This window comes from Dasypus novemcinctus, chromosome 6, assembly GCF_030445035.2.
Source record: "Dasypus novemcinctus isolate mDasNov1 chromosome 6, mDasNov1.1.hap2, whole genome shotgun sequence".
Taxonomy (NCBI): Eukaryota; Metazoa; Chordata; class Mammalia; order Cingulata; family Dasypodidae; genus Dasypus; species Dasypus novemcinctus.
The window spans coordinates 66278834-66294641 of record NC_080678.1 but is presented as its reverse complement, the minus strand read 5'-3'; the positions used below and the strand labels follow the sequence as shown (position 1 = coordinate 66294641).

The 15808-nt window shown below is 40.7% G+C and overlaps 1 pseudogene; it reads right to left on the bottom strand.

The window, feature by feature from the left end:
- Nucleotides 1–1658: 1658 nt before the first annotated feature.
- Nucleotides 1659–15598, bottom strand: LOC101443188 (replication factor C subunit 1-like; annotated as a pseudogene).
- Between the last annotated feature and the right edge of the window lie 210 nt (nucleotides 15599–15808).

Sequence of the window (15808 nt, the reverse complement as noted above, 5' to 3'; positions counted from 1 at the left end):
AGAATGTGCTTTTTGTTGGTAGGCATTGGTGAGAACATTTTCTGATCTTTTTTTCTGAGATAAGCACACTGAAAATAAGTGTTAGCTTAAATTTCAGCTTAGGTTGAAATAAGAAGCCAATTAGGAAGGCAGCTGGTTGTGAAACTCTCCAAACTGACATGTGTTAGTGCTAAAGCAAATAACAATTCCAGGAAATCATAGGCTTCACTTCTGTAACCCTGTGAAAAGCACAGAAGGCTGAATGGTATAGGAGAAGGGACAGTGAACCAGGATTCAGTCTTTGCTAGGCCATGAATTACCTGTGTGACAGTGGAAAAGTCATTTAACCTCTCTGAACCTATCTCTCCTCTGGAAAGAATGCAAATGACTAGATGGTTTCTAATGTCCCCTTGAGCTATATTCACTATGTTTCCAAATATATGCAAAAAGAGGCATTTATCTATTAGCAATTACGTTTATTTTTTATTTGTATCCTTAGATTTTTTTTCTGTAATGAATTTAATCTGCATGAAATGACATTTTTCATATGGGTAAATATACATTAAATGTCCCAAGAGCTTTACCTTGCAGAGATACTCTGAGCATGTGTTGACAAGATGAAAAGAAATTTGGTTAAGTACCTAAATTCTAGGCTAATTTCACAGCCTGAGGGCTACTCAACAAGTACAGTTATATATACAATCAAAAGTTCCAGTAGGGTCTATGGAATTCATCTCAGAACAGAACCAGAAACCAGATCTCCTGGGGACAAACTAAACAAATACCACTGTTCATTCTGTCCCATACTAGACTGAGCCTGACCTAGCCTATACCCTACTGGTTTGAACCTGGTGTGTTGAGCCTCAAAGGATAAGATAGTCTGCTGTTAAAGTAAATACGCAAGTAATGTTGAACTTACAGAACCTTTTGGAAGGTTATTTAATACCTGCTCAAGCCACATATAAGAAATACACAGTAACAGAATATAAACACACTATATAGTAACAAAAGGGCCTCTCCATGAAATTGGTCAATGTGGTGAGCACTCCCAGAGGGAATGAAAGTGGGGATTCTTACTTTTAAACTGCCAAAGTTATGGCTCATACAACTGATTAGTAAGGAATACAGTAAACTTTTAAAATACAGTCACCTGCAAGTTAATAATAAAAGTAATATACTAATAAAATATTTTGCTGTATAAGATGACAATCTTAAGTCAAGCAGAATTTGTGCAGGTATCATATGGAGTATTTTTACTCCTAACTTACACTTTGCAAAATATTTGACAATGTATAGAGAATATTCAGTTCTTAGGTGGTGACTATTTTGTACTTTATTTACAAAATTTCACCACATTATAATTACTTAAAAAATTAACATTTTTCATATAGAAAGGCCATTAGGATAAATTCTTAAGCCTACAAAAGTTAACTCAGTATCTACTACTGTTCCCAGGCATGTTATTGATGACTAAAATCTGACTCAAAAACCTACATTTACTCTCTCATTTTAATTATATACAGTAATTTTGAAGCACAACAATCTAATTAGATTGATAAGGGACAGTAGAAGACCCAAGCAGTCCTATCAACCTTTATAAGAGGTATTCATTAGTCTACTGGTTATATCCTTCTAGCTGTACCACTGTTTGTTTATAATGGAACCACCAGGTCATCCTGTTACTGCTCAAATATGGTTCCTCTGGAAAAAAATAAGGCTTTCTCTAGACCAGCTGGACTGGTCAACAGAGTGAGTAAAAAGTGGCTGTCAGTAAAATGGTTTCGCTTCTTCACACTTTTTCCTTTTCCTTTTTTGGATTCCTTATCCTTTCCTGGTTTAGAAGGCTTTGATGATTTTGCCTTTTCTTGATCATAGCATCTGTTTCCACAGAATCTTGGTCTATCTCATCAGGAATTTTATTTATCTTCATTTAGCTCTTCACTTTTTCAGAATCCAGTGCTGGGCCTGTGCTGCATCTGTATGTCTTTATCACCTGAAGTGAATATGGGATAAGGTGGGCTTTCTCAACTGTAACCTCTTGTGAAGGCTGCTTCGACCTTGGAAAAAGGATCAGGTTTGCCCCCACCAGCTGCTAATTTCCATGATATTCTCAAAGTCTTCTTTCATCGAATAATAAGTGTCCATGAGTGCAACAATATTTTTTATTTCTTCTATACCTTGTGAAGCATGGGTTGTACAAGTACATCTCTTATGTGTGACAGCTACTTTATCCTCCTTTTGTTAGAGTAAGTTCTGAGACTCATATGCAATGTTACGTCCTGAACAATATGATCATGTTTAACTGTATATGAGTGCTTCTCCAACATGCTTGGGAAGGTGGGAAACTGGGCCATGTACCCCATCATTAACTCTCTAGGAAGAACCCTGGCATAAATGGCCTGTGTGGGCAGAAGACTCCAGTTTTGCTTACTCTGGATCTGACTGTCCACTAAGTTACAGTCATATATGCTATCTGCTGCTCTGTTTAAGATCACCAGGTGTTTCTTCATTTCACTCCCTGTGGCTACAGGCTTCACATGTATGTAGTTCTTCTGGACAAAGAGGGGTGCTATTGAATAATCATGAAAAAAGAGATCTGATTTGTCCATAAGTGACATATGAGCAGTCTCCTCCCCAGCTACAAACACTTTCTGTGAAACATCAAATGGGTCCAGTTTGATATTCTTTTTGGTTCTATTAGAATCAGCCTTGCTTAGTCATAGTTTAGTGCTGACTTCGTGGACATCACATACTCAGATTGTGTAAAACCTGTTTGATATCCAAAATTATTTCATTCATAGCTGGAGGGGGAATCTTTAAACCCTCTTTAAATGCAATAGACATCCTAGCACTCTTAAACTGTCCAACTCGAGGTCTTTGAAAAGGAAGATAAAATGGTAATGAACCAAAGAGCAAATCTTGGGGTGATTTTTATCGTTGCACATACAAATAATGGAAATTTTTGTATGTTTTATCAGGCCAATTAACTCCTGAATTCCTCCCCTGTCCTCACTGCCTGCCATGCCATGTATTTCATCCATGTTGAGTGCTTACCATATGGGCTACTCCACTTCAGTAAAAACCTTTTTTTTTTTTTTTTTTTTTTTTAATTTTTTTATTTTTTATTGACTTTGTAATAATATTACATTAAAAATATATATGTGAGGTCCCATTCAACCCCACCCCCCCACCCCCCCTCTCCCCCCCCAACAACACTCGTTCCCATCATCATGACACATCCATTGGATTTGATAAGTACATCTTTGGGCACCTCTGCACCTCATATACATTGGTTCACATCATGGCCCATACTCTCCTCTATTCCATCAAGTGGGCCCTGTGAGGATTTACAATGTCCGGTGATTACCTCTGAAGCACCATCCAGGGCACCTCCATGTCCCGAAGACGCCTCCACCTCTCATCTCTTCCTGCCTTTCCCCATACCCTTTGTCCATTATGTCCACTTTTCCCAATCCAATGCCACCTCTTCTATGTGGACATTGGATTGGTTGTGTCCATTGCACCTCTATGTCAAGAGGAGGGTCAGATTCCACCTGGATGCTGGATGCAATCCTCCCATTTTCAGTTGTAATCACTCTAGGCTCCATGGTGTGGTGGTTGTCCTTCTTCAACTCCATCTTAGCTGAGTGTGGTAAGTCCAATAGATCAGATTGTAGGTGCTGGAGTCTGTTGAGGCTCAGGACCTGGCTATCACATTGTCAGTCCAGAGATTCAAATCCCCTAAATATATCTTAAACCCCAACATTAACTGCACCTCCAGCACATTAGCATGAAAGTCTTATGAAGGGAGATCCCATCTGAGTCCAGATTCATCACACATAAACACCATTTCCAAAGAGGGGCCATCTGCCCTGGTAGTTAACCCCATCGGCCATGACCATAACTCCCATGGGTCTCTTTAGCCCTCAAAGGAACCAATATCTGGGGGTTGTATCTGCTTTATCTGTCTCTCTGACTCTGCTCAGTTGTGCATGAGGGCAAACCTTCTGCCAGCCTCCAGACTCTTTTTTAGAAACTCGTAGCCATATAAACTCATTTCTCCTTTCCATTTCCCCCTTACTTTAGGTCAAACAGCATTTTAAAGTCATGGTATTTTATGTAGACATGGATATTCTGCTGATCCGCATTGAACCTTCCGTATAAGGTCATTTTCCAGTTGCATCATCAGTTGGTAGTTGATAGTGGTCCCTCGTTGCCAGGGAGGCTCATCCCCAGGTTTCATGTCCCGCGCTGGGGGGAAGGCATTGCATTTACATGCTGAGTTTGGCTTCGAGACTGGCCACATTTGAGTAACATGAAGGCTGACAGAAGGAAATTCCCAGGCACAAAGTTGCTCTAGGCCTTGTTCTTATTTTGGGTTTATCAGCTCACAAGCATAGTCATTAGCATCTGGGGCTCACTGTTGAACCCTCACTCCCTCCCGGTCCCCACCACTGTACCTGGGAGACTGTCGCTGCTCCCCTAGGGACCACGACAGAGCACCACTGGCCAGGAACCCAGTACCCCCCCTACTGTGGTTTTTAATTGTTGCCACTATGAGTATATCCAAACATTACCATGCACCCTGGACATATGTTCTGTACAGCTCCCTGTCAGTCATATATCACCTGTCATTGGTATCCCATACCAGTATCCCTCCATTGCCATTGTTGAAACACTCTGTGATCCAGAACTCCCCGAAATTTGAAGCCTAATATAATGTTTTGGTCCCTTACTAGGGAATGGCATATAGCGATGAGTTTAAAGGATAGATAAAGAACTTGGATAAAGTTAGATAAAGAACTTAGATAAAGAATGTTGACTTGAAAAAATTCCACATCCTATTTTTTTCTTTTTTTTTTCCCCCCCCCCCCCCCTAATTATTCAGCTTTTCTTCACAGGAGTCCTAGACCACAGCAATGTATATATAATATACAGCACTCCCACACATCCACCAGAAAACCTTTTCCCTTCCACAGTGATACTCTTACGCCCTATTCATATCATATTTACTTAAAGTGATGTACAGAGTCTGAGACATTAGCTTTCTAACAAGGTGACATCTGTGCTTACATTATGGTGCATACTTTAGGATACACAGTTCTTTACATTTTTAGTTATCCTATGTTTTACATTATGGTTTACATTATCAGTCTGTCATCTCCTATATGTTATGGTGTAATATTACATGTTTTATATCCATCTTTGTGTACTCTCAAGAAACTCCTCTCTTACCCCCCATTTACTTTGGTTCCACACATTTAACGTCCATTTTCCCTTCCATCTTGGTGCCCTCAGTGATAGCCAACCTCCGTTTCCTGAGGAGCCACTTCCAGAGATAGATGGAATAGTGTTCAGGGCCTAACTTGCTCAACTGCCCCAATGCCCTGGGAGCCACCCTTTCTCTCGAGGGATACAGTTCCCTCTATTGGATGGCATTAGTCCTCCCCAGGATGTGGGTCCACCCCCACTCTCACTACTTGGGTTTCTACCCCATGGTGTCACCCACTCTGGCAGAATGAGCATTTAGACATTCCCCAGGAGCCCGTCCTGCATCAGACCCTCACCTCCGAGCATTCTAAACAGGTAACCCGCTTTATTATATTTTGATATGATTTTCTCGGCATTTTACTCTCCACCAACACCTGACCCTCTCCTGGTTCGTATGCTACCCCTCCCTCCCCCCACTTTTGGGCAACGTTACCCATCCGTCCCTCCCCAGCCACCCTCAAACCCGCAAAGCCCCAACCAAAGGCAACCCCTTGCCCCCCTTTTATCTCTTCTTTGTGTTCATACTTACCACCATCTCATCTTAAATTCCACCCCTGCAGACATCGGCTCATATCCTTCCTCCACCCTCCGATTTTCTGCAAGCCTATCGTTCAGTCTCTTGCTATCTAGGGCAGCTTGTTTATTTCATATCATTGAGGTCATGTAGTATTTGTCCTTCAATGTCTGGGTTGCTTCACTCAACGTAAGGTTCTCAAGATTCATCCATGTTATCACATGTGTTTGTAGTGTGTTTGTTCTTACAGCCGAGTAGTATTCCATTGTGTGTATATACCACATTTTATTGATCCACTCGTCTGTTGATGGGCATTTGGGTTGATTCCAACTTTTGGCAATAGTGAACAATGCTGCTATGAACATTGGTGTACATATATTGGTTTGTGTTCTTGTTTTCAGTTCCCAGCAGTGGAATTGCTGGGTCATATGGCAGATCTATGGCTAGTTTTTTGAGAAACCGCCATACTGTTCTCCAGAATGGTTGGATCCTTCTGCATTCCCACCAGCAGTGGATGAGTGTTCCCCTTCCTTCACATCCTCTCCAGCACTTGTATTCTTCTGTTTTTTTCATAGCTGCCAATCTTATGGGTGTAAGATGGTATCTCATTGTGGTTTTGATTTGCATTTCCCTGATAGCTAGAGATTTGGAACATTTTTTCATGTGCTTTCTTGCCATTTGTATTTCTTCTTCGGAGAAGTGTCTGTTTAAGTCTTTTTCCCATTTTTTAAATGGGTTGTTTATCTTTTTATTTTCAAGATATAGGAGTTCTTTATATATGCAAGTTATAAGTTTCTTATAAGATATATGATTGCCAAATATTTTCTCCCACTGTGTGGGCTCCCTTTTTACTTTCTTGACAAACTCCTTTGAGGTGCAGAAGGCTTTAATTTTGAGGAAGTCCCATTTATCTATTAGTTCTTTTGCTGCTCGTGCTTTTGGTGAGATATTCATAAATCCATTACCTATTACAAGGTCCTGTAGATGTTTCCCTACACTGCTTTCTAAGGTTTTTATGGTCTTGGCTCTTATATTTAGGTCTTTGATCCATCTTGAGTTGATCTTTGTATAAGGTGTGAGATGGTAATCCTCTTTCATTCTTCTACATATGGCTATCCAGTTCTCCAGACACCATTTGTTGAATAGGCCACTCTCTCCCAGTTGAGAGGGTTTGGTGGCTTTATCGAATATTATGTGGTTGTATATGTGAGGTTCTATATCAGAGCTTTCAATTCGATTCCATTGGTCTATATGTCTCTCCTTATGCCAATACCATGCTGTTTTCACCACCGTAGCTTTATAGTATGTTTTGAAGTCAGGTAGTGTGATTCCTCCAATTTCGTTTTTCTTTTTCAGTATGTCTTTGGCTATTCGGGGTCTCTTTCCTTTCCAAATAAATTTCATAGTTAGTTTTTCTAGTTCCTTAAAGAAGGCTGCATTGATTTTTATTGGGATTGCATTGAATGTGTAGATCAATTTTGGTAGGATAGACATCTTAATAATGTTCCGTCTTCCTATCCATGAACAAGGAATAGTCTTCCATTTATTTAGGTCTTCTTTGATTTCCTTGAACAATCTTGTATAGTTCTCAGTGTATAAGTTCTTTACCTCTTTAGTTAAATTTATTCCTAAGTATTTGATTTTTTTATTTACTATTGTGAATGGTATTTGTTTCTTGATTTCCTCCTGATCTTGCTCATTATTGGTGTACAGAAATGCTACTGATTTTTGCGCATTGATCTTATAACCTGCGACTTTACTAAACTCATTTATGAGTTCTAGAATCTTCGTTGTAGATCTCTCAGGGTTTTCTATGTATAGGATCATGTCATCTGCAAATAATGAAATTTTGACTTCTTCCTTTCCAATTTGAATGCCTTTTATTTCTGGTTCTTGCCTCAGTGCTCGAGCAAGTACTTCTAAGACAATGTTAAATAGGAGCGGCGACAGTGGGCATCCTTGTCTTGTTCCTGAGTTTAGAGGGAAGGAGTCTAGGATTTCTCCATTGTAAACAATATTGGCTTTAGGTTTTTCATATATACTCTTTATCATGTTCAAAAAATTTCCTTGTATTCCAATCATTTGGAGTGTTTTTATCAAGAAAGGGTGCTGTATTTTGTCAAATGCTTTTTCTGCATCAATAGATATAATCATGTGATTTTTTTCCTTCAATCTGTTTATATGGTGTATTACGTTGATTGATTTTCTTATGTTGAACCATCCTTGCATACCTGGGATGAATCCCACTTGGTCATGGTGTATAATTCGTTTAATGTGTTGTTGAATACGATTAGCAAGTATTTTGTTAAGTATTTTTGCGTCTAGGTTCATTAGAGAAATTGGTCTGTAATTTTCCTTTCTTGTGATGTCTTTGTTTGGCTTTGGTACTAGGGTAATGTTGGCATCATAGAAGGAGTTGGGTAATGTTCTTTCTGTTTCGATGGTTTGGAATAGTTTCAGCAGGATTGGTGTCAGTTCTTTCCGGAATGTTTTGTAGAATTCACCTGTGAAGCCATCTGGCCCTGGGCTCTTCTTAGTTGGGAGATTTTCAATAACTGATTCTATCTCTCTGCTTGTGATTGGTTTGTTAAGATCATCAATTTCCTCCCCTGTCAATATGGGCTGTTTATGTGTTTCTAGGAATTTGTCCATTTCCTCTAGATTGTCATTTTTGTTGGAATATAGTTTTTCAAAATATCCTCTTATGATAGTCTTTATTTCTGTGGGGTCAGTGGTGATATCGCCTTTCTCATTTCTTATTTTGTGTATTTGCATCTTCTCTCTTTTTTTCTTTGTTAGTGTTGCTAAAGGTTTGTCAATTTTGTTAATCTTCTCAAAAAACCAGCTCTTGGTCTTGTTTATCTGTTCAAGTGCTTTCTTATTTTCTATTTCGTTTAGTTCTGCTCTTATCTTTGTTATTTCCTTCCTTCTTCTTCCTGTTGGGTTACTTTGTTGTTGTTTTTCTAATTCCTTCAAATGTGCAGTTAGTTCTTCAATTTTTGCTCTTTCTTCTTTTTTGATATATGAATTTATGGCTATAAACTTCCCTCTCAGTACTGCTTTTGCTGCATCCCATAAATTTTGGTATGTTGTGTTATCATTATCATTTGTTTCAAGGTAGTCATTGATTTCTTTTGAGATTTCCTCTTTGACCCACTGTTTTTCTAAGAGTGTGTTGTTTAATTTCCAAATCGTGGTGTGAAATCTGGGCTTCTTTCCCTTGCAAATCTACAGCTTGACTCCACTGTGGTCAGAGATAATATTTTGCATGATTTCAATCTTTCTGAATTCGTTCAGCCTTTCTTTGTGGCCTAGCATATGATCTATCTTGGAGAATGATCCATGTGCGCTTGAGAAAAATGTATATCCTGCTGTGTTTGGGTGTAGCGATCTATATATGTCTATTAGATCGAGCTCCTCTAATATACTATTCAGATGTTTTGTTTCTTTGGTGATTCTCTTTTGAGATGTTCTGTCCAGAGTTGATAGTGGTGTATTAAAATCCCCCACTATAATTGTAGATGTATCTATTCTTTCACTTAGTTTTTCCAGCGTTTGCCTGACGTATTTAGAGGCACCCTTGTTAGGGGCATAGATATTTATGATTGTTCGATCTTCTTGACAGATTTTCCCTTGGACTAAAATGTAGTATCCTTCTTTGTCTCTCACAATTGTTTCACATTTAAAGTCTATTTTGTCTGATATTAATATAGCTACTCCTGCCTTTTTTTGGTTATTGTTAGCTTGTATGATTGTTTTCCAGCCTTTCTCTTTCAATCTCCATGCGTCTCTGGGTCTAAGATGTGTCTCTTGTAGACAGCATATGGATGGGTCATATTTCCTTATCCAATGTCCCAGTCTGAATCTTTTGATAGGTGAGTTTAATCCATTGACATTCAGTGTTATTACTATCAAGGAATTATTTGTGTTAGCCATACTTTGATTGGATTTGTGTTTGTCATATTTTGTTTGTATATTTTTTTTTGTCTTTTTTGTTGTTGTTGTTGGTCTTATACTCTCCTCCAACTTTGCCTTTCCTGTTTTTTCCTTTCTTCCTGCAGCACTCCCTTTAGAATTTCTTGAAGGGGCGGTTTCTTGTTGGTATACTCTTTCAGTTTCTGTTTGTCTGTAAATATTTTGAACTCTCCATCATATTTGAATGCTAGTTTAGCTGGATAAAGTATTCTTGGTTGGAAATTTCTTTCCCTTAGTACCTTGACTATATCATACCACTGTTTTCTTGCCTCCATGGTTTCAGAAGAGAAATCAGCACTTAATCTAATTGAGCTTCCCTTGTATGTGATGGTTTTCTTTTCTCTTGCTGCTTTTAGGATTTTCTCTTTGTCTTGAGCATTGGATAATTTGACAAGTATACGTCTTGGGGTGGGCCTGTTGGGGTTTATGACTTGTGGAGTGCGCTGTGCTTCTTGGATATGTACATCTGTCTCTTTCAGTAGATTTGGGAAGTTTTCAGCCATTATTTCCTGCAACACTCTTTCTGACCCCTTTCCCTTCTCTTCACCTTCTGGAATGCCTATAATACGTATGTTTGAGCGTTTTGCATTGTCATTCAGGTCCCTAAATCCTAATTGGATTTTTTCTATCTTCTTATTGACCCCTTCTACTATCTGTTTGATTTCTGATGTACTGTCTTCCACATCACTAATTCTCTGCTCTGTCTCTTCTAGTCTGCTGATATTTGCTGCAAGTGTATTTTTGATTTCTTGAAATGTGGTGTTCATTCCCATCATATCTGTTATGTTTTTGCGTATGTCTGCAATTTCCCCTCCAAGTGATGTCTTCATGTTGTTAACCTCTTTCATTACTGCATCAAATTTGTCGGTGATAAATGATCTGAGATCTTTCATTGCTTGTGCCAAGTTTTGCTCCCCTTCGTGATTATTGGTTTGTTGATTGGATTCAGCCATGTTTTCCTGATTATTGGTTTGGTTCGTAGATTTTTGTTGCTTTCTGGTCATCTCTTTATTTTGACGAATTTAATCAGTTCCTTAGCTTCTTTATCTGCTCTTGGAGGTTAATTAGTTGTTATTTTTGCACAGGTGTTATATCTTCTCTTTGTCACTTTTTTCTTCTTATTCTAGTTACTTGTTGTTGGTTAAGTTCACTTTAGAGGAAAGTATTAGTGTTGGGGAAAGGCAATTGTGTAAGCAAGGGAAAAGTGTAAAGTTGTATTGGTGATGTATGTTAATAAAGCAAGAATATGAGATCTGGAAGGATGGAGGTTAGATTCATGTAGATTGTATAGAGTTATAGCTGTAGGTAGAGTACCTTTTATGAAGTAGATGACTGAATTTGGGAGGAATATGGTATGAACTACACAGCTATTGTTTTCATGAGAGAGGGAAAAAGAAAAGAAAGGTAATAGTTTCAAGAGTGGATAATAGACAGAAAACAGAACAAAGGTATTAGAAATTAAGAGTTAGACACTTTGTGGATCAAAGAACGGGAGGTGGGGGGTGGAATATAGGAGAGACAGTAGATGATAGTGGATATCAAGATGCAGGGGAAGGGGGATAGTGTAGGTAGCCTAAATCAGTTCACACAGAAATGAGGCAGTGGAGGATGGGAAAACCCAGCAAATGTGAGGTGTTCCCTGTAGCACCTATTGTATACTTGAATTAAAGTAAAAATAAGTGGAAGATGAGGGACAAGAGGGAAAGAGAAAACCGAAAAAAAAAAAAAACTAATTATAATAAAGAAAAAAGAAAGGCAAGAAGAAAGGAAGAAAGAAAAAGAGGATGGGCAAACGGTGGGGAACGGATAGGGAGAAGAGAGATACAGGTACACACGTGTCACAATTGCAACAGTATCTAAAACAACAACTTCCCCCCGCTTTGCCCTAAAAACCCCGTCTGTCTGCCCAAATGGGTCTGCAAGCACCTCCCTTCCCACAAACCCCCAATAGGCCGCCCAGGGCCCACGAACTCCCCAGTACTGCAGGTGCTCAAAAAAAAAAAAAAAAAAAAAAAAAAATTAAGTAAAATAAATTAAAAAAAACAAAAACAAAAACAAAAACAAAAACAAAAAAAACCACAAAAAAACAGAAACCCCTCCGCAGGCCCGGCTCTGCCCGCCGCGGAGGCTTGGACCGGCTCTGCCCGGCTCCTCACGCCGCCTTGGCCTGGCCTGGCTCCGCCCAGCTCCGCTCGCTACAGCGGCCCAGCCGGCTCCGGCGTCCACCTCCCGCCACCGCGGCCTGGACCGGCCCTGCCCAGCTCGGTACCCGCCGCGGCCTGACCCGGCCCCGCCCGGCTCCAAACGCTACTGCGGCCCGCAGCCGGGGCCTGAACCGGCCCCGCCCGGCTCCAAAGGCTACCGCGGCCCGCAGCCGGGGCCCGAACCGGCCCCGCCCGGCTCCAAACGCTACCGCGGCCCGCAGCCGCGGCCCGAACCGGCCCCGCCCGGCTCCAAACGCTACCGCGGCCCGCAGCCGCGGCCCGAACCGGCCTCGCCCGGCTCCAAACGCTACCGCGGCCCGGCTCGGCCTGGCTCGGCCCCGCCCGGCCCCGCTCGCCGCCGGCGCAGCCTGGCCCGGCTCCGGCGTCCGCCGCTGCGGCCCGGCCTGGCTCAGCCCCACCGAGCGGGGCTAGATGCCTCGTCTCCGCCTACCCAAGGAGGGAATCCTCTACAGGTAGCTGGGATCTCCGTGTATATTTCACAGACGAATCCTCTCTGTTACCTTCCCTCCAAATCGATGTCCAGACACCTCCGGACCAGCAAAAATCCTGAAACAATCCGGTCCCAAAGAGTCTCCAACGCCGCCCAGCCGATTCCCTGCAGAAGACCCTAACAGGGATGTTCACTCAGCCGCCATCTTGCCCCCTCCTCTCAGTAAAAACCTTTGATGCTGGCATAATTCAGTGATTCAGCAACAATCTCATTCAAACTGTTTTTACTCTGAGTGTCACTTGCATTCAGTTCAATATAGCTATATCACAATTCCTGACAGGCCAGAGACACTGTTGTTTTGCTAACACCTAGAGGGCCTGAAAGCAATGCAGCTCTAAAACTAGAGCCATCATTCTCGTTGGCAAATTTACCAAACTTTGTGTGGTTTTTATGTTCAGACAAACTCTTGTGCCAGTTTGGGGGCCAGTGTAGGAGTTTGTTAGCACAGCTCTCGTCACCTTGTTGTCCAGATATGGTCTTGAGTGATGATGGCTTATATTTATCCAGCCAGAGCAAACTTTCTGCATGTTTTTCACTCCTGTCATCAGCTAAATTCCTTGCCCTCCTGTCACCAGTTTTCTTCTTGGCCACTTGTTCCTGAAAGTCTAGACCTCTCCAAAACGTACTAGTTCCCAATTTCATTGGCTTGATAGAGGTGTCCCTTTTTGAAGTCAGCTTGCTCTTTTTAGATTTCTGATTCCTTCTTATTTGGACCGGTTTTTCTTTTTTGGGGGGGTCATTTTTGAGGTAATCTCTACAATTTGGATTTTTCTTTTTTTGTCTCATCTTCCACTGCTATTTCATCCTTGCATTTCTTGCCTGACATAGTTTGAATTAGACTCAATAAGCCATCTTCATCAATAATTTTTGTCCACAAGGGTGCTGCCTTATCACTCATGGACTGTCCACTAACATGACTCATGACCAAGTAGTTTGTTTTCTTGCGGACATTTCTGATTACTTTTCCCCCATAATGCTCAACTAGAGACTTTGCCTCATCTTGTTCAATGGACTTCAGTACTCCTGTGATTACGAAAGTAAGGCCTTCTAAGCAATTTTCAGCTCCCATTGGTATTTCTTTAGAGCCCAGAACTTTGGGACTCTCCTGATTTAGGTAGCTTTGATAAACTTGATAATTAGTGCATTTCTTTTCAGAATCTTCAGGACTCGTATACTCTTTTTAAACTGGAGAACTGTGATGGTTAGGCTAATGTGTCTGGCCAGGTAATTGTGCCCTGTTGTTCCGTCAAGCAAGCACGGGGCTAATTGTAATACAAGGGTATTTATGTACTTTAGTCACCATTGACTTTACTGCAGTAGTAAATCATAGATAGCTGATTAGGATTGCATCAGTCAGGGAGATTGCCATCAGCAGTGTGTGATGCTTTATCTAATCAGTTGAATGCCTTAAAAGGGAAAGTGATTCATTCCATCATTGAGAGAGAATTTCCCAGCTCATCTTTGGACAGTCAACATTTCCTTGAACTCATCAAGGACCTTCATTGGACTTTATTGGAGCTACTGATTGCAGCCTGCTTGTGGAACCTGGACTTGTCCATTGCCACCATTGCGAGAGACTCTGATAAAATCTCTTACTATTGACAGATATCTTTTGTTGATTCTGTTTCCCTAGAGAACCCTGGCTAATATAAAAACTTTTGGTTTTCTTAGGAGTTTTTTTCTCTCCTTTCAATTCAATAAAATTTTTTTTGGGGGGGACCACAGGCTCTGTTTCTTTATGAGAACTCTCTTTCTCTCTTTTTATTTCAAAATGCCAATGTAAAACTGGCCTTTGGTGAAGAGGGTTCTCCTATTTTGTGAAACGATGACTTGAAATGTTGCTGAGTTTCTTTTGAAACTTCGCATTTAGTTTGCTTCTTAGGACTGCAGTTCTCGTATCCGAAAAGTGTTCTGTTTTACTTAATTTGGCTTGGACAGATGAAATAATTTCTTTCTCATCTGGGTCCTTTTGAGCATTTTTAGTCCTTCATTCTTCATCCAACATGGCTAACTTTCTGGGAAATTCTTCATCCTTATGCAGTTGTCTCTCTAACTCTGCATCTTCATCAAGTCACAATTGCTTGGCAATGACTTTGTCATTTAATCTGGAATCATCTGTATTTTGTGAAGGCTCTTTTCTTTTGTTTGCTACTGTCTTCTTACCTGATCTTTGAACACTTCAGTTCCAAAATAATCAAGCACTGAAATGCATGTAAGTTTTACTGGTGATAAAGGCTTATTTTCTTGATCTTTTCTTGGTCTTCATTCTTTTTCATGTTTGATGCTCAAGGATTTTTCTTTGCAGATCCTCTATTCTCTCTCTCTCTCTTTTTTAAAGATTTATTTATTTATTTATTTCTCTCCCCTTGCCCCTTCACCCCAGTTGTCTGTTCTCTATATGTCTATTTGCTGCGTCTTCTTTGTCCACCTCTGTTGTCAGAGGCACGGTAATCTGTGTTTCTTTTTGTTGCGTCATCTTACTGTGTCAGCTCTCCGTGTGTGTGGCACCATTCCTGGGCAGGCTGCACTTTCTTTCGTGCTAGGCAGCTCTCCTTCAGGGGTGCACTCCTTGTGTGTGGGCCTCCCCTACGTAGCAGGGCACTCCTTGCGTGCATCAGCACTGTGCTCCTTGCGCGCATCAGCACTGCACATGGGCCAGCTCCACACGGGTCAAGGAGGCCCGGGGTTTGAACCACGGACCTCCCATGTGGTAGACGGACACCCTAACCACTGGGCCAGGTCTGCCCCCCCTCCATTCTCTTTTGATTTAAAGGTTGCCTTCTTACACATAAAGTCATCTTCATCTGTTTCTCAAATGTGTATAAAGGATCCTGCTGTAGAATTTTACCAGGTTTGGAAGACAATGGCAATTTTTTCTGATTGCTTTTTGGCAATTTTTACCTTTACTGTCTCTTCTGATTCCTTTGATTCTGAATCTGAATCATGGATGATCCTCTTTTACTTGTTTCGTTGCTTCTGTTTAGAGTTGCCTTCTTCACAAGAACTATTCACTTTGATTTCCTTCCTTACTTTCCTTGCTTTTATAGTTTCTCCAGCAGACTATTATTTCTTATTCTTCTTCACTGTTTCACTTACACTTTTCTTAACACCTGGTATAACTCCAAAAAATTTCCAAATATCCATTGCAGCCCAAGGACTGAGGCATAGGTAGACAGCAGGAGAGCTGGTCAGCTGGGAAATTTGTTGCTGGGGCTCAGGATTCATTCATATCAACAACTTCTCCCATGAAATGGAAGAAGGCTAAGACCTAGATTTTTTTTTTTTTAATAATATAAAAGATAATGGAGTAGTTTGAATTTACATAGTACTATTCTTTCTCATAAATCCAAACTC